The sequence below is a fragment of the Mastomys coucha genome, unplaced genomic scaffold (genome assembly GCF_008632895.1).
Source record: "Mastomys coucha isolate ucsf_1 unplaced genomic scaffold, UCSF_Mcou_1 pScaffold22, whole genome shotgun sequence".
NCBI classification, from domain to species: Eukaryota; Metazoa; Chordata; class Mammalia; order Rodentia; family Muridae; genus Mastomys; species Mastomys coucha.
The window spans coordinates 57,592,929-57,611,847 of record NW_022196905.1 but is presented as its reverse complement, the minus strand read 5'-3'; the positions used below and the strand labels follow the sequence as shown (position 1 = coordinate 57,611,847).

The following is an 18,919-nucleotide window of genomic DNA, read 5'->3' as shown; positions in this document are numbered from 1 at the left end:
TGTGTAAAATATGTGTGTAAGTGCAGGACTACCAGTGTCACAGTGATACCCATGTGGAGGTCAGAAGACAACTCTCTTAGGAGTTGATTCTTTTCTGACATTTTATAGGATTTGGGGATCCCATAATCAAACCCAAGTCATCAGGTCTATGTGCAAGTACCTGTACCCACTGAACCATTTAAAGTTGTTTTTTAAGGATCAGTAGCTAAAAAAAGTTTTCTAAAGTCGGACGTGTGTGTTCACAGATGCAGTCCTTGGTAACCAATGACCAATCACTGCGTAAAATACTGTATGCAATATAGTGTCTGAATGGGCAACCTTGGTTAAAAACAGCATCCACAACACACTTTAGGAACGCAGGAGCACTAGCCTGGAAAGTGCTAACACTGGTGTTCATTCTAGTTTGGAGGACATTGGCATGGGAGTGTGTTCTTCTAAGAAGGCTTACTTGAACAACAGTTCTTAATGGGTGGGTTGTGACCCCCTTTGAAGGGGAATGGTCAAATGTCACATATCAGATATCCTGCATATCAGATATCTATCCATAACAGTAACAAAATTACAGTTCTGAAGTAGAAACAAAAGTAATTTTACAGGTTGGTGGGGGGGGTCACCACAACATGAGGAGTCATATGAAAGGGTCACAGCCTTAGGAAGATGGAGAGCGACTAGCCTAGAGGAACACAAACACATTCAACAGACAAAAGAGCCAAAAAATGTTCACCCTGTGAAATGACTCACACAGATCATATATAAGGATCCAGTTTCGACCTTTGAAGTAAAATCTAGATTTTGACTCAGTCAAATAATATGTCCACAGCACTGTCAGCAGTCAAAACTTCAGACCTCTTACAAACTTTGGGGAAGATGTTGGTGACCACAGACAGACTCACTCTGATGGACAGATGTGTCTCCTGTGTACAGCAGAACATTCAGTGGTCAAAGCAAATAAGTGCAGACCACATTTCTAATATCAGGACCACCCAGGTGGCAAGGCTTGTTGTTTGTTTGTTTGTTTGTTTGTTTGTTTTTCCACCTAAATGTTTGAACCTTCAAAGAACAGAAACATCAAATTTTCTATTGGTCATTTTCTATGTAGAAAGTCTAGGCAAAATTCATATTATGTTAAAAAGAAGTGCCTGTAGTTTTGCACATATTAAACTGACATGTCCTTAAGTCTGCTAACTTCTACGTAACTTTCAGATAAAAGTTCACACACATAGATTTATTCATTCCTGTCATAGATTCACAGCAGTGTTTGTTGTTTATTTTGACACGGTTTCATGTAGCCCAGGCTGGCCTTGCTATGTAGCTAAGGATACTCTTGAACATTTGATCTCTGCCTCCACCTCCTAAATGCTGAGATTTCAGGTCAGCTCACTGACTGATTTCAGGTCTGACTCACAGGACCTTAAGTATACTGGGATCGCCCTAAAATAATAGGCACTCACACAGTAGTCATTTGAAGGGCTTTAACATAGGGAGATGCTCAACTGAAGCTTGACTCTGTTAAGTCTCAATTTCCTGAGTATTAAAAAGCTTGACAAACTCAGCAGAAAGCGTAAGTGACGTCCTAGGTAAGGATTACCTTGATAACATGCCAAATATTTGTCCTTTAAGCCAGGGATTTTGTTGTTATTTTCTGAAAAATTCTCTCTCTTTTTTATTGTCACTTTTTGTTTTGTTTTGGCTGTTTGCAGATGTTACTATGAACAAAACACCATTTTAAAGAAAGATTTGTTAGGTCAGGCACATGCCTTTAATCCCAGCCCTCGGGAGGCAGAGGACCAGCCCAGTCTACCTAGTGAGTTCCAGGAAAGCCGGGGCTATGTATAGTGAGCCTGTCTACAAACAAACAAATAAAAACAACAGAAAGATCTATTGAGATCTATTGAGAACAAAGAGTTGTGCTCTAGTTTTATGTCACTGAAATGCATTTGCCTTTAGAAAATCTCTAGATAGATTTATATTTCAGAACACCCTTTTATAAAAGTTTGAACGTAGACAATCATTTCTTAATACTATAAAACGCATTCTTACCCTTCACGCGTTCCTTCTCATTAAAACACGATTTAAATTCTTTCAGTTTTCTACATATGGAATTAGAATTCTTAGCTCTCGAATTGGCTTACCCTTTCAGAGCCCTAGGGAGAAAGCAAGCATAAACAGTTTTCTGTACATTTGCCATTTAGGAAAACATACTTATGAATAATCTCAACTACATTTTAAAAGAGAGTAGAGCCAAGGAATACTTAGGACAGAATAAAATCAGGACACCTCTGGTCCATCCGTGTGACTAAATTCTGCAAAGCTATCCCTCGGTCTCTAAGCAAGGAACAACAGCTGGGTTTTAAAATGACCAGTAGTTTTCCACAACCTCAGATTCAGATTCAGTGTTAACTCCTAAATGTCTGCAGTGTACCTAGACCTGGTCAGTAGCTGGCCCTCTGCCTGTTTTCAAAAGAGAGAGAAGCAGAGGGGAGAAGGGGGAAAAAGAAAAAGTTAGCAGCTTCTATATAATTATGATACACACACACACACACACACACACACACACACGTTTCATATTAGATATGCCAAGAGCAACTTCAGCTTGCAGGTGTAGGGTGGATGAAGTTCTGCCCTATGCTGTTTTCAGACTCCAATGGTCTTGGTCTCACCACAAAGAGGTTTGCCATAGCTCAAGATTCATGCTAACCAATCACTACGTATCTCTGGGCCGCTGGGTTCCTTCTAAATAAGGAACTGGGTCTACTAGACACTGAGCGCACATACAGAGGTAAGAGGACAACTTACAGGAATATTTCACTCTGTGGGATCCAGGGGTCTAACTCAAGTCCTCAGTCAAGGACTCAAGTCCTTTACCCATGTAGCATCCCTCTAGCCCCTCTTAATAAGATGTCTAATCAGTCCATGGCTCCTGTCAGCCTATTTTTAAAATTCATCAAATCAATCATCGTAGATACAGACAGCAAGAGACTGATTCATTAGATGACATATAAAAACAATTATATTAATTCAGTGCATTTTAAGTCTATAAAACCACTAGTCACCTAGAATCCCTCCTCAGGTGTCCCACCCCACTCCACTTCCAACCCCCCTCCCTCCCAGCAAGAATGTCAACTTAGTATTTCCCAGGGTTACAGAAACTATAATATCCATCTCCCAAATATCCTTGTCTCTGTGTGCCTTACATCCTATCCCTGCTCACAGGCACAGAACTCAAGCTTCCATGTCATGCCAGCAGAATCCTAAAGAGCACAAAAGAAGTGCAGATTGGCTTGAAAGGGTCCCCTAAGACAAAGCTTGCCCCAACAAACAGATGCCCAAATTACTCTAAAGAATCTAGGGACTCGAAGGAGCCCCACAATATAGGAACAAGGGTTTCCTATTAGATTAGTTCAAAGTGAATCCAAATATTTCAAAAGAACCTCAAAATGACAAGGGAACAGGAAGGAAACCATAGGTACCTGGGGCCATTCCATCCCTCCGCTCCCTTTTCAGTCACGTTCTTTCGAGTGGCTGATTCCCAAAAAGTGTCATTTCTCTGGCAGCACCAATAAGCAGAGCTCAGCTGCCTCTCCTAAAACACAAATTTAAAAGTGAATAATGGTGAAAACTGGAAAAAAGAGATTTCACCAAGGTGGGCACCCTGGGAATAACGAGAAGAATGGATACAGACTATTGCATTTCTCTGAGTGCATGCAGACACAGTGCCTTCCTACTGGTTCCATGGCCTGCTTACAAAGAAGTGTTTATAAAGGTTGAGACCCCAAGTTTGTTCTCATAATTGGTATCTTATATGTTTTTGTTGGTTATCATTTTATATTTTTATTTTCTGTGCATGGGTGTTTTGCCTGCATGTATGTCTGGGTGAGAGTGTTGGATCCCCTAGAACTGGAGTGACAGACAGTGTTGAGCTGTCATGTGGGTGCTGAAAATTGAACTTGGGTCCTTTGGAAGAGCAGGCAGTGCTCCACTTATTTATTTGTATATATATATATGGAGGCAAACATGTGATAGCATTACGTGGATGTCAGAGACAACTCTGGCGTTCTTGTTCTCTTTCCACCCTGATGTGGATCTGGAAGTAGAATCAGGTAGTCAGGCTTTCAGAGCAAATGCTTTTATCTCCTGAGCCTTTATCCACAGTTTCCAGTTGTACTCAAACTTTAAAACATCTTGGAATATGTAAGATTCTCATAGTAAGCAAGCCATGTAACCAGTAGGAATTGCGTCTGGCTGTACTCAGATATGTTACTGAAGGCATCAGACACTCAGAGAGAGAATGGAGGGTATACCAGTTGGCTAGTCTAAATGAGACAAGAAAAGGGAACCTATTTGTGTAAGACCACACTGGTTCTGTTTGAGTTGGTCATCAACCCTATTCTTATTTCTGTTCTGTTTCTTGTTCATTGTTCATTTTGAACAATGAACGTGTGTTCTAGTTCTTGTTCACCAGTGGAGAAATATAAATTATGAATAGATTGATTGATTTTATATATGCGTATATATTTGCATATATATGCATATATAAATGGCACTGGAGATTGAACTTAATTTCACTCCTGCTAGGTGGCATTCTAAGTTTAATTTTATTTTGTGTGCATTAGTGTTTTGTTTGCATGTACGTCTGCATCAGGGTGTCAGATCTTGGAGTTACAGACAGTTATAAGCTGCCATGTGGGTGCCGGGAATTGAACCCGGCTCCACTGGAAGATCAGTCAGTAATCTCAACCAGTGAGCCATCCCTTCAGTCCCCCTAACTTTAATTTTTAAAGAGTTCTTTGAAGTAAATCCATTCACGGAGCACTAGAATGCAAACAGAATGTGCTGTGAGTCATTTTCACGTACACACTCTGGCCCAAACAATGAGCTGCTGCGCTCTGCAGCTCAGCTCCCAGCATCAGCAGTCATCTTGAGAGGTGATGCAGAGACCTTGTATATCTTGAGTTGCTGCTATTACATTGCACAATCCTCTACACACCGCAGCAGTAAGAGGGGAACCCAGGCTTTTTACCAAAAAGGTTCACACGCTCTGATATTCACATTCTAGTTTCATTTTGACTTGAAAGTCACACAGAAACCAAATGATTAAATCTGCATTTCCTTTGAACTCTGTGTAAATGGTGAGGTAGGGATTCCCCTTGCAGATGACATTCCTTATCAAAAAGGATTCTGGAGGCTCTCGGCTTCTGAAGATGTCAGCTGCCTTGACACCAGCCCAATCCAGCGGAATTAGACACTTCCTGTGTTCTGTGGGATTTCACAGGTCTCTCTACCAGCTCGCACCTCTGTAGCAAATCATGGTTGCTTTCAGATCAACAGTTCGTTCTCACAGTTCTCCTGAGCAGGAGAGAGGAAGTGAGAGAGGCTTGCAAGCTCTTGCTGCAGTCCTTTTTCAGCTATTGAAGATGGGGAGGTACCAAGGTGCGAGGTCCGCTCTGTTTTTCTCACAGCGGGGCGTAGTCCTCAGAGTGTGGTCTTCAGAGCATGGTTCTCAGAGCTAGCCTCTAACTCTCAGGGTTTCAATAGTATGGGGCTGCGTGTGCAGTGGGTAGTGCCATGATGTTACTAAGCTAATTGTTTCGGTTAAATTCCTCTTATTACAGAGACTTCAGGAGAGTTTAAACATTGGACATGGGCTCCCTTCTAGTCCTACCCGGCACCCCCTCCGCACTTTACTACATACTTCTAGGCTCCAGACTTCGTGATTATTGATACTGTTAGCTACTTAGAAGTGAGCATGCTTGAAGGTCGGTGAGGATGGGCCTCCTCCTTCATAATTGCTTTGGACCTCATCTTGCCCCCCTGTTTTATAAAAGGGGGAAACATCATAGTTGCCCTTCTTCAGGCATGTGGAAATGGAGAGCAAATATCGCAGTTGCCCTTAAGATCTAAGATCCCATGACAGGGGACTATGGATTTGACATAGGTGAGAAAGCGGGATATACCATGCTTTTTTGAGGTCCAGGCAGGGAAGATCTTCCTGCTTCTGGTAAATAAAGCCTGGCTATTCCTTATACTTTCTAGTTTTCTTTCTTTAGTTCCTGCTAATCTGTGCCGCTGAATGATTTCAGAAAAAAATGGGGTGAGAGTCAGATCTTTGGTCATGGGGAGGAGAGCCTGTCTGAACTACCCAAAAAGATCCCAAGATTGCTGGAGGCCTTTTTGGTAAAGAACAAAGACTTGTTACTGTCTTTCCCACTGAAGAATTCATCTAAATAGGCCTGTCAATCACTAGAGCAGAAAAATGCCCCTTGGGAAAGCTCTCTACCCTAGAGACTTCAGAAAGTACTATGAGTCACACTAAACATATAGCTCAGAGTAATGGTCTCTCTGGCCACTGTCCAGTCTCACTCCATGAGAGTGTACCCAATTGCTCTGTAAGAAACCTTACCTAACATCTCTAATAGGTCAGTTGAGATCACAAGAACCAGGGAACCACTGGGAAGCCGGAGTGAGGTCCTGAAGATGCTTCCATCTCCACACTGGTTACTAATCCCTTCTGTCTCTGTCTGTGGCTCCATCCTGTTAGGCTGCAGTTCTGAGGAATCTTCCCATCTCTTCTAGGTCTTTCAGCTTGTTGGAAATCCTGTTCATATTAGCCTCTCGTCCTTTGTGCTTCTGCAGTACTAACCGCAATGTCTTCTCCTTCATTTATGACGCCATTTGCTTATCTGACTCTTCCCTCTTACTAATCTAAGTAAAAGTTTGTTAGCTTTAATCTGTTCAAAAAAAAGCTTCAAGTTTCACTGATCTTTTCTGTTTGTTGCATTTCTTCTCCTGGGGAGAGATAAATAAACATCTATTTGCCCCAGATTGGGACAGACCAAGGGAACGAGCCCACCCAAGTGAAGGGTGGAAACCAGTTAGTATATTGAGCTTACAGGAGCATGAATGAATGGTTATAGAAGTGTGAGCGATGTCTAAAAGGCTTTATCACTGCAAAGTGCCATCCCATTGTGGATAATGATCCTATGAGAGCTGTATCACTGAACCACACTTCCACTCTTGTGGACTCAGCATCTGCCAAGATCACTTGCTGGGGGAAGGCATGGAAATGTTATGGCTAGAATCCCAAGTGTACTCTGAGTGCACTTTCAATCAGTATCTTGTCCATAACTTCCTTATCATCACTACACACCTAGCTGTTATTGTGTTCTTCTGCTTGTTTTGTTGCCATGGCTACTAGACCAATGCTGTTTCTACTCTCTGATGTTCATGGGCCGATTGATGCTCCACCACAACATGTTGATTCTCTAACTGCTGGTTCATTCGTTTATGCTCTGGTATTTCCTATGTATATTATTCTACTAACTTTTGTATTGATTTTCCTCATTTTTTCTTTCTCTAGTTCCTTGAGATATAGAGTTAGGCTGTTTATTTGAGATCTTTCTTTGTCAATATTGGCACTTATCACCATCAACTTTCCTCTTAGGACTTCTTTGACTGTGTCCTGTATATTTCAGTTTGCTGTGTCTCCATTTTCATCGGTAGATTAAACAAACAAACAAACAAAAACACCCGCCCTCTTTTGGCTTCACACAAATAGTTGCTATTTGTTTTGTTTTTTTGAGACAGGGTCTCTCTATGTAGTCTTGTCTGTCCCTGGAACCCACTGTGTAGACCAAGCTGGCCTCGAACTCAGAGAGAGGTAATTAAAATACTATATTATACAGACACAAATAAAAACCTGCAAAACAAAAAATTTACTTCTTTTAACAGTCTCTACCAGCCATCTGTTACAGGGACAATAAATGTACCCACTTCAGTGAGGGTTGTCATAAGATTTCAGTTTCTAAGTTTTTGGAAAACGTGTAGGTTTTACTTGTGTTGAGTATGCTTTGCTACATACAATATTTTCATAAAACTTAGTTTCCCAATGAAACAATGAACATTTTATCTCTCTGCTCTGAGTAAGAATTTCAGGAGCATATGGAGCATACAGATGCTTGGGTGTCCCCATATTATGGCAGCTGATTTCTCACAGTCGGTGAGCCAACAAAGCTTAGAAGCTGCCGTGTACTTCCTAACCTAGTCACTGGAGTCACGTGCCTTCCTTCTGAAATATCCTGTTACACAGACTCACTGGAGAAGAGGTCTATCTGCACCAACATGAATCCAGGTCTCCAAAGGCCATCTTGGACCTGGGACGTGAGACTCATCTCCTGGCACCCATTGATTGTGGCTTTTCACATGCAGAGTTATATCCCTTCCAAGGTTCTCACACCCATCTCACCATTGCTTCAGCTCTGCCTCTATAGAAGCCCAGCGAGACTCCTCAAGTCCATTTCTCGACTCCAGTGAATCATTATAAACCACTCCTTAGAGCTCAGCCCTGTGAAGGTTCTGTGCCCCAGTGTAGGGGAATGCCAGGGCCAATAAGTGGGAGAGGGCGGGGTGGCAGGCATGGGGAGGGGGAGGCAACAGGGGTTTATTTTTGTTGTTTTTGTTTGTTTCTTTGTTTTTTGGAGGGGAAACTGGGAATGGAGAAATTTACATGTAAATAAAGAAAATATCTAATAAAAAAAATAAAAAATAAAATAAACCGCTCCTTAGGATTGCTTTTGCTGAACCCTATGTTTGTTATGCTGTATTTCCATCTTCACTGGTCTCAAGACTTTTTTTTTCAATTTCCTATTTGGTTTCACATAAAAGTTTTAGTAGTTACTGGTGTTTTTGTTTGTTTGTTTTCCCCTTTATGGCCTATGCTGTGAAGAAATAGGTTATCTGTCTGCTGAAACCTAGCATGAAACCCATTATACAAGGATAGCATGTGGGGATGACCACACAAAGGAGAAAGATAGCCACCGCACAGGATGCACTAGTCCATAGCAGTCCGGAAACTTATCAGGGCCTACGTGAGTCCTTCCCTGATTAAGAGCCCAAGCCAGAGAGTAGTTCCCTATGGTTCCTGACTCTGTCTTCTGCACTTTCCAGAGTGTCTTTCTTTCCATACACACAGTCCACAGTTTCTCTTCTTCCTGGAGCTCAGAGGCCTCTTCACTTTAAATTGTCCATGTCTCTTTGGGTCCACACTAAAAATGGCCTCACTAAGACTATAAAAGTTGTGGCTCCCCTGGAAATATGACTGATGCTCATTACATTTCTTAAGACCACAGCCACAGTCTTCTGAGAGGATCATTCCTGGATTGTAGGCTGCCGTCAGGATTGCCCAGGAGTCTGACCTTTAACCTCGTTAGAAGCCTCTGTTGTTTCTCTCAGTTGTTCCCTAAGGCACTGCCTGGATATTTCCCAGATCTTAACAAAGGATTTTACAAGCACAAGGTAGGCTTTATCTTCTTATCATGCTTTCCTCTGCAGCCTTTGGATTTCATCTTTGCCCAGAAGGCTTTTCTCCAGTCTATCACTGAGGCACCCACGGAGGCTAGGAACTTTCAAATATAGCAATTTTTTACTTTAAATTAAAAAACTTAAAAATCAAAATATTAAAATAGCTCTTCTTTTAGCTTATTTGTCTCATTGCATTTTATAGAAAATCTAAACCCAGACTCTTCAGTACTCAGCCTGGAAATCTCCTCAGATAGATGTCCCCATGTCAACAGGTGCATTTCTACTTTGTCCCAGGCAACAGCACGCTAAGTTTCTTACTAGCGCTCAAAAAGGTTCTCTTTTCTCTCACATGGAGTGATGTTTTCCTCATGGACCATTAGCCTCAGTGGCTGTCTCTTCAAAATCGTTTAGTGTTTTCGCTTTATCTTTATCTTCATTGTCATCTTTATCCTCCTGGCTCTTACTTGATGTTGGATTGCAGGAGTCTACTCACATTTTAGATTTCCAATACAGCATTTCAATATAGCAAATCCAGGCACAAATTTGTCCAAAAACAGTACCATAAAGCAGTAAGGGCATTTTAGTCTCCCATGCTACCTATATGCCAGGAATGAGAACACCAGCTAAGTGGTTCTGCTTTGGACAGTCACTTGTGAAGTTTTAGTCAAGATATCGGCCCAAGGTGTGGCCATACGAAAACTTAGTTATGAGCAGGCAAATTTCCTTTGGTGGCTGCCAAAAGGATATTGGTTATTGGATGAGGGGTGATATTAGTTATTGGACGGGGGTAGTATTGGTTGTTGGATGGGGGATGGTATTGGTTGTTGGATGGGGGATAGTATTGGTTATTGGATGGGGTAGTATTGGTTATTGGATGGGGATGGTATTGGTTATTAGATGGGGGGATGGTATTGGTTATTAGATGGGGGATGGTATTGGTTATTAGATGGGGGATGGTATTGGTTATCAGATGGGGATGGTATTGGTTATTAGATGGGGGATGGTATTGGTTATCAGATGGGGGGCTTAGTGACTTGCCACTGAACTCATTTTCAGGGTAGATGAGTGCTCCCATGGCAACTGGCTTCCCTCAGAGGAAAAAGTAGTGATTGTACTTTGTCTTGTAATCTAATCTGGGAAGTGATACACCATCACATAATCTCTGGGTCATATAAGTTCACTCTGATCTAATGTGGGAGGGGAGTACACCAAGGCAGGGCAGCCAGAAGGCATGGGCCATTGAGGGATGTCATAGAGATAAGTTACCACAGCATGTGTATTCATGCACTCAAGCCCTTTTTCCTGTGACAGAGCAGTACCCTTTCAACAAGGAGCTATTGAGTAGCTACCACACACGCTGTTCTTAATGCCAGATAAATGTTAACTTCCAAAGCTTGCAAAACAGGAGAAGTTTGGAGGGCTGGAGATGAGACTGAGTGAGCAAGTTTAGGCATATTAGTGATGGGTTGGGGGTGGGGAGCTGAGCAGGCAATTGACAGGATTCAAGGCATTTGTGTCAAGTGATTTGTGAAACCATGGGAGACTTTGAAACCTAGCATGATTAGACTTGTTTTAATAGAATCATATAGCACCTATACTGAAGAGATGTGGGGGTGGGGGTGCAGATATAGGCGTCCAGAAATTAGACCATGAAAATAATGAGGCAGTGATTATCAAAGTGTGGTCTGAAGAAGAGATAAAACAGTGAGGGTGGAGGCTGTATTTCAGATGACGAGCCCATGGTGAGAGCTAAGGGACTGAATGGAGTACACATGTTTGCCAAGGCCAGAATCTCTACTCCAGGTGTCTTTGCACATTGGGCCTCCTTGTTCTAGAGGGTTCTTTGTCAGGCAGCACTTCCTCTCTGCCTTCAGATCTTCAGACAAAATCCACCTTCTCCACGAAGTGTCTCCTAATGAAGCGGCAGTGTCCCACCCTCCTCCTTCAGCCTCTGCCCTCCGCCCTGCGCCGGTGTTCTCTTACCACACTAGTCAACAGCTAACACAAGTTAGATGTTCCACCGTCCTCTGTCTCCTAATTAGAAATTCGAATCCATGACAAGTAGTAGTTTTGTAGGAACAGTGTGTATGGTAGGCATTGCACTCTGTTAAGAAAAAAAAAGAATAAAAATACTTACAGGGGCTGGGGAGATGGCTCAGTGGTTAAGATCACATACTGTTTTTGCAGAGGAATTGAGTCTCCAGCAGCTCTCAATTGTCTCTAACTCAAGCTCTGGGAGGATCAGATGCCTCTGGCCTCTGTAGGTATCTACACACATATGCACATATCCACTTCTCCCATACACAAACACATACACATAATTTTTTAAAATATAAAAATCAAAAGTGTATATGTAAGAAAAGAAAGTTTTGCCAGGTTTGGTTTGAGTAAGGACAATAATAAAATTGGCTTTTACTAAGGAAAATGGCAGGAAGAGAGACTTGATGGTAGATTTTTAATTAAGAGCACCAAAGGGCTGGAGAGCTGGCTCAGTGGGTAAAGGGCTTGCTATGCAAACATGGAGGTCTGAGTTCAGCTCTCCAGCATCCATGTAAAAAGCACATTCATAATCCAAGCAGTAAGAGGCAGAGACAAGAGAATATTGGGCTCCCTAGTGAGTCAGTCTAGCCAATCAGTGAACTTCAGGTTCAGTGAGAGACCTTGTTTCAAAAAATAAGACAGAGTGTGATAGAAAGGACACCAATGTTGAACAGGCACACGTGAGTGTTCATTCACACATATGCACCCATATATACATACATACATACATACATACATACATACACACATACACACATACACACACACACACACACACACACACACACATGCATGAGCTTTGAGATGCCATCCTAACCTCAGCTTAAGATCTGAGACGTCTACATAGAAACCTGATGACAGGTGGATACACAGGTCTGAGATTTGAGGCAACACACATAGCTAGAGACAAGACCTAAGGACTGTGTTCAAATGACTCTAATGCTCAGAGGTTGGGCAATGAGAAAGGACAAGCCATAGCCACTGACAGAAAATGCCATCAGGAAGATGGGAGGGAAACCAACTGCAGGTTGACATTCTAGAAACAAAACGAATGGAGTTGTCCTAGTTACTGTTCTATTTGTGTGATAAAACACCATGGCCAAGGCAACTTATGAAAGGAAGTGTTTACTCAGTGGCTTGCTTACAGTTTCAGAGGATGAGTCCCTGATCTCAGGGAGGGAAGGACAGCAACATGGAGGAATGGCAGGCACTGGAGCACTGAGAGCTCATGTCTGAGCCAAAAGGTACAGGCAGAGAGAGGAAGACTTGACCTGGGGTTTTGAAATCTAAAGCCCTCCCCAGTGACACACCTCCTCCAACAAAACCATACCTCCTGATCCTTTTTAAACTGTCCCACAACTGGGAACCAAACGTTCAAATATCTGAGACTTTGGGGACATTTCCATTCCAGCCATCACAGGAGTCACAGGCATGCCAGATGCCTCCCTGGAAGTCAGGCACGACAAAGGTTAAGAACTGTAATGCAGGATATTTGATCTTGCAGTGAACCCTAAGATTGTGTTACTTACTGTAGAAACAAAACGAAACAAAAACAAAACTCTTTCTAGTTGTGGTGTGGCTCAACCTTAGCACATGCCTTTAGTCCTTCTGACTGGAATACCAACACAACCTTGGTACACTCCTTTAATCCCAAACAATGAAGGTAACTTAAGTTTGTAGAAGCACCCATGTTTGAAAGCAATGTCAAATTGAGTGGCAGAAAAGTGATGCATCAGAGAAAGATTTGATAAGATAGGATATGTGCAATTCTTACAAGAGAGAGGGTGGAGAAGGCAACAGAAGAGGGAGCAGCTCAGAGGGAGGGAGGAGAGGCAGTCTTACTGGGACAGCACAGAAAGACAGGTTGCAGAAAGAGAACAAGCTAGACTCAGGTGAAGACTGACCACCAGAGAATGAGAATGAGCCAGAAGATCACAACGGATTGCTAGAGTTTGAGTCCAAGCAGAACAATTCAGTCAGAGGCTGATAGAAAAGCCAGATTGAATCTGCTTGGAGAGGAGTTTGAGCCAGAACAGCTGAACTGAATCAGCCAGCCAGAGTTCAGAAAGAACTAGAAAGGGTGAGCTTACTCAGCAGTAAGTCTCAGAGGCTGAAAACATTCTAGGTCTAGATAAGATTATAGGGAGACTAGAAGCTTCCAGGACCAGGGCTAGGTTAGCAGACAGAGGCAGTAAGCTTCTGAGATGACAATTACATCAGGAGACTAAAAGTTGCTTTTATACACCTTACCACTCTCCTCTTAACACCCAAATCAATAGTGCTTGGACACTTCCCGAGATCGGGCCCAGGGTCTGCACAGGTGAGGCGAGCGAGGGAGCTAGATCACTGGTTCCTAAACCAGCAGTTCTCCATCTGTGGGTCATGACCCCTTTGGGGACTGAAGGATTGTTTCTCAGGGGTTGCTTAAGACTATCAGAAGGCACAGATATTTACATTATGACTCATAACAGTAGCAAAATTATACTTAATGAAATAGCAACAAAAATAATATACAACATGAGAAGGTCTATTAAAGGGTCACAGCATCAGGAAGGTTGTGGTGAGTTTTGCATTACCAAGTGAACAAATGTTTATATTTAACTAGAATTCCATGTATTATAATTATATATATACATATATATGTATACAACACATTCTCAGACATATAATTATTTATAAATACTTCCTTAGCCTATTCCATGAACCTAAATCACATGTTTCTTATTATAAACTAAAGTACTCTTTCTCCATTGCAAACCCCAGCCCACCCAATTGTCACCCGACCCCAAGCAAACTGCAATTTATTACATTCTTTGAAAGAATAAAATAATCAGCTCAAAGTGCACACCAGGAAATGAATCAGCACAGTACCATCTGGAGGAAGCCAAGCTAAGGATATGGCCAAGACAGCTCAAGGCATCTTTTGGCTGCAGAATTCAAGGTATTAAATTCCCAAGGCTCTGCATGCTTTGGAAGGTAATGCCTGTAATAGTAGACACAATAGCATGGAGAGGTCATGGCTGTCATGAATTAATGCCTGGAATGAATGTTGTAGGGCAAACATTCACCTAGCTTGGTCTTTCACTTAGAATGTGAGCCACAGAATGGCTCGTGTCACGTGCAAAAGAAGTAATGTTTGGTTCATGACAGTTGGTGTTTTTAAGAACGCTCCAAGTTGAGAGATTCACTGCAATTTTGTCCTGCAGAAGAAAAGTTAGACAAAAATTCCAGTAGTACGAATAGTTATCAATGGGTCTGCCTGAGACTCTGTCCTGTAAATGATGCTCAACCCATGAAAACAGCTACCCAATCAATTAGAACCATAGCAGGCTGCAAGCCGCCTGTGTGTTTGGTTATCCGTGTTGGGATAGCCTGATCATGCTGCCTGGCATCATGACAGAGAACGTTTGGAAACTTTCCATTCAATACTATAGATGTAACGGTGGCCCAAGCCAAAATGTCAGTTGCTGTGCATCATAATTATGCATTGCTTTCAACTCAAAATAGTAATCTACCCATTTGATTATAAGTCCAACTCGCAGGATTGGCCCCAAGTGGTCTATGCCTTCTCCTAATGAATGCTAACGGACACTGTAAGAGTGCCTAGGAGAGAGGTTCCTCTGCTGGGCAGAGCTGAATGGGAAGGGGGGGTGTTTTGTTTAGTTTTATTTTTGTCCTAGCTACCTTCTATCCTCTCTGTCAGAGATAAAAGTAAAGGAGGCAGACCCTGAGAGATAGGAGGGCTGAAAAGAGGCCTGCACTAAAACACCTCATGATTAAATCATCCAAAGGGAGGGATCAAAGCAACGACTTAAAGAGACAAGAACACATACCCATTCAACTGTGTACCAAGGCCTGTAACAAAAGTCGGAGAGTTTGTCAGACTTGCCCAGTCCAGGGCTCCCAGTGAGTCAGAATCTCTGTGTCTGCTGAGGGGCTTGTACATTTTGTGTCAGTTCATAGGATGATCCTTAGGCATCTCAAGTTTGAGAGCCATGGAGGCCATTCAGCACATCTTGGAAGAGAAATAAGACAACAAGAAATCCTTACAGTGCTCAAGTAATCCTGGCACCGCTGAAAGAGCGACTGGAAGAGGCAGAGAGGCTCCCCGAAGCATAAGCTGCATTTTCCCTTTCAGCTCTCATGTGTTAGTTAGACACGTAGCTTCCATGGTACAGTGACTTTTGTATTTTATTTCCTGTATTATAACAACTTTTCAGCAGAGAATAAAGATGCATTTGAGATCTTTGCCCCTAGTTTGTTTGTTGTTTGTTTGTTTTAAGTTAAAAGACGAATGGATGGGCTATGTTTGAAGTCCTGTCACAGAGCTACCCAAAGAGGTAGGCACGGCTAGTACAGAGAATAAAAACAGGAATGACATTTCCCAAGCAGTTTTTCCAAGAATAGTTTGTGTGTAGTTAGCCTACGCTTGCCCTTGATGGATGGGTCCATTATGCCAACTCTACAACTGTGCAGCCCGGAATGCTCTGCTTAAAGAAAACTGTGCCCTGACTCTCTGTTAGCTTTTGTTGCTGATTGAAGTGATACTTCCAGCCAGGCAGCTCAGAGGTGTCAAAAAAGCTCAGCTACTTGTTTTGTATATTTTGAACCTTCAAAAAAAAAAATGTTTTTTTTTTTTTCCTAAAATCTATTTCAAGTTGGTGACATAGATTGGCTCTGCAGGTAAAGGTGCTAACCACCAACTCTGACAACCTGAATTCGTTTCCCAGGCCCCACGTAGAGTAGAAACAAGAGAAAGGACTCCCATAAGTTGTCCTCTGATGGTCACACGTATGCTGTGATACACATGTCCAAATGTGTGCTCATGTGTGTGCGCATGCACACACACACACACACACACACACACACACACCAATCACACAAATAAACAAATGTAAAAGCATAAAAAGTACACTTAAATGCCAAGATAGTTATTGAAACTAACATTCTAAACGTATACATGTAACGAATTAACTTTCTACAGGAGTGGGGAGCAAATGACATAATTGCTCACACACTATCAGGACTTTAAAGGCATTCATTTTAACATATCAATAATAGTTGAATTTGGCTATAGTGGTGCATGAGAGTTCTACATCTGGCAATGTGTGGCTTTGACCTATTTCTTTCATAGCCTTCCTTGAAGGTGAAGAAAAATAAGCAGGCCAGAAGCCTGTATGCATAGACGATTCGAGCCAAATGGCCAACACTTACCTTCATGGGACCTGACAACAGTGAGAACTCCGCATTCTATTGATTCTTAGGACACCAACCAGAAGCGTGACCTTAGGTAGGTCACCTCTTCTCTGTTCCGTGTGTCTTCTGGTCTAGAAAAAAATAGAGGAAGATGATTGCTAACTTCTATTAATTTGTGTGTTCCAGTATCTCGTATGAATTTCTACAAGACCTCCCGTCTTGCACCCCAAAGATAGGTTGCTAGAATTTCCTTGGTGCCAGTCAACTGCGTAAAAGCGTTTCTCTCCCTTCCTTGCACTTCAATTCAGTCTCTTGTGATAGGTTCTTTTATTTGCCACCAGACCAGCTCTTTAAAAACCATTTCACGAGCTGTCCCAATAATTAACAACTAATTAACAAGAAGGCCTGGCTGCTTAGGGCTTGGTGCTTTCAAAAAGAAATGAGCAGGAAGGTTGCTTCACTTTCTCTATTCACAAGGTCCCCACCATTGTCACTGTGATCTGCTGGAGATGGCGGCTCCTGAATGGTGTGAACAATCTCATTAAAAATCTCTGCTGGAACAATCAATTCACTGTCACTGGACCATATCGATCCTCAAGAACTGTCATTGAGTTTCAGGGTGTTAAAAAAAGGGGGGGGGGTTTAAACAGACAAAATTGACAACCGGAAGTGTGCTTTGGTCTTGCTGGGAAAGGAACTGTCTTAGTTATCTCTCTTTTGCTGTGATAACGCACCGTAACCAGCAGCATCTCCTGGAAAAGGGGCTTATTTCATATCATAGCTTATGAATCCATCATGGAGGGAAAGTCAAGCCAAGAGCTTAGGGCAGGAACCTGGAGGCAGGAACTGGAGCAGAAGCCATGGAGCAATGTTGTTTTCTGGCTCGCTCCCTATGGCTTGCTAAGCCTGCTTTCTTACAGCACCCAGGACCACCAGCCCATGGGTACCCACAGTGAACTGGGCCCTCCCACATGAAAATGCCCCACAAGCTTCTCCACAGGCTGATCTGATGGGAGCATTTTCTCAATCGAGGCTCCCTCTTCCAAAATGACTTTACCTTGTGTCAAGTTGGCATAAAGAAACTAGCCAGCGCAGAGATCATGATCACGTGTTTCTCAGTGTCGCTCCTTGCAGAAATCCTGACAGGAGTTTCTTGACGGGGTTTAGCAGGATGCTCTCTCCGGGGACACATGACCAGCCTGCAAAGAGACTGCTCATTATTCTGCTGTCTTCTGGGATGCCTCTGAAAGTCCACCTTGGCACAGCTTCTGAGATTCTTGATATTCTAAGCTTTATATTATGCGACCCTGACCCCCTGGCCCAAGGACCAGCACGTGAGTGAATGGAACCATCTCTTCATTGATCCAGAAGGGTAGTTTGGATAAGATAATATGGTAAGTAATGGAAGAAGAAATCTGCACACTGGTTAGCCACAAATCTGCGGCTGCACCTCCAGTCACCTGAGCTAGACTGTACCCTGAGCAGCAAGCCAGGCCTCTCCTGAAGAAGTGATTCCCACTGTCCTCTCCATGACGGCGACACGAGCATATAGCTGCTATGCCTGACCATCGTCAAGAGAACCCACTGTTCCCCTGATCTTTAAAGGGTGAAGCGCTAGGCATTACAGCTTTATTCTGATGTGATGTAATGGCTTATGTTGACTGTCAACTTGACAGGATTCAGAATCGCTGAGAAAATAAGCCTCTGAGCATGCCTGTGAGAATTATCTAGATTAGGTCAGCCTCTGGGCACATCTCTGAGGGATTATCTAGGTTAATGGCCGTGGGACGGCTCAACCACTGTCCATGGCCCTCATCCACGAGCTGGGATCACTGGAGGACCTAGGAGCAGGTCTGCACTGGGGCACACTGATCAGAGCACTGGCCTTTCCTCTCTCTGCCAATACTGTTGGAGTTTTCACTAGAGAAAAACCTAAGCTAAAGCTGCCATTTCCCTGGAACCACTGGGGGGCTTAACAATGTAGGGGCCAACGTGAGACAGAGGCTTAACCCCTGGGATTGGGGCTTCTGGCAGCACTGGTGTTTGTGTTTATATTAGTCAAAAGCCAAGGATCAAGTGCCACCACTTCCCGTGTTAGGTTCTTGTGACACTTGTGTGTCTGTGGTCCTTGAACAAGGGTGTTTTCTGAGACACTGTGGCAAAGGTAGGGTTGTCACACAATCTAAGTGTGTATTATGAACGACATCTTGCAAATGATGTCTGTCCTTAAAGCAGATCATGACACAGCAGTTGTAAGAGCAAGGTGGGCCTGCCTCGTCCACCCTGATGGGGAAGGGTTGACTTACAGAGCACTGCTTTAAGGAAAAACCAACTATTACTTTCAAGTTGCTTCCAATAAAAGCAAAAACTAAAGTGTGCTTTTATG

General features: G+C 42.8%; 1 long non-coding RNA gene across 3 annotated transcripts in view; it reads right to left on the bottom strand.

Annotated features, from left to right (window-relative positions):
• LOC116071019 overlaps positions 1–18,919 on the bottom strand; it is a 134,377-nt gene that overhangs the window by 52,800 nt on the left and 62,658 nt on the right. The window contains exons 4-7 of one of the 3 annotated variants that reach the window (XR_004110674.1): positions 17,591–17,732; positions 16,552–16,664; positions 15,171–15,352; positions 12,671–12,783 (exon numbers count right to left, since the gene is read on the bottom strand). This is a non-coding gene — a long non-coding RNA (uncharacterized LOC116071019). Of the gene's footprint in view, positions 1–10,839; positions 11,402–12,670; positions 12,784–15,170; positions 15,353–16,551; positions 16,665–17,590; positions 17,733–18,919 lie in introns of those variants that run through there. The other 2 variants (XR_004110673.1, XR_004110675.1) reach the window with 2 other exon arrangements.